This window comes from Acyrthosiphon pisum, chromosome A1 (genome assembly GCF_005508785.2).
Source record: "Acyrthosiphon pisum isolate AL4f chromosome A1, pea_aphid_22Mar2018_4r6ur, whole genome shotgun sequence".
Taxonomy (NCBI): Eukaryota; Metazoa; Arthropoda; class Insecta; order Hemiptera; family Aphididae; genus Acyrthosiphon; species Acyrthosiphon pisum.
The window spans coordinates 73,853,474-73,854,326 of record NC_042494.1 but is presented as its reverse complement, the minus strand read 5'-3'; positions in this window follow the sequence as shown (position 1 = coordinate 73,854,326).

Sequence of the window (853 nt, the reverse complement as noted above, 5' to 3'; positions counted from 1 at the left end):
TTATCAAAAAAGCTTGAAAATTTAATAGAAGGCTCCTAGTATATTGTTTCAAAGGCAGATGAAAAATATTAAATATCGTTAGTCACAGTTTTTTTTTATAAGCATTTAAAGTTCAAAAAATGACAAAATATGGAAAAATCACGAAAATTTGCAAATTATTTCGAGTTAGAAATTCATAAAAATTTTTCTTTTTAAATCTAAGATATGAAAATGTAATACAAGATTCCTTATAAGATTATCTACCTTTATCAAACAAAAATTATCTATAAGAAACTCAAATTAAATTTTTATGATCGTTTGAAATTCAAATTTTTACAACATTGGATATTCACTCGATTTCTCATGTAGCGATTTCCTTATTTTGTTCTAATTCAAAAACGAATAACTGCAGATACATGAACATTTTACTGAATGTTTATATTAGCATTTCCTATACGCCATACAATTTTGAAAATATTTTGACTCTTTTTGAGCTGTTTACGGACATTTTCAGTTTTCAATTTTTTTAGTTTTTTTTTCTATAAATATCAATAAAGTTTTATATGTTGGGCCAAAAAGTGTAAAAATTTAATACAAAGCTTCTGATATATTGTTACAATATCAGTTGAAAAATATTAAAAATACATAGGCACAATTTTTTTTTATAAGCATTTAAAGATCAAATTTTGACAAAATTTATCAAATTTATAATTTGAAAAATTATTTTGTAGTTAAAAATTTATAAAATGTTCAATTTTTGTATCTAAGAATTGAAAATTTAAAACAAGATTCCACGTAAGTAATTAATTCTGTTACCAAAAAATCTAAAAAATACATTTACACAGTTTATTTTTATAGTCATTTTAAGTACAAA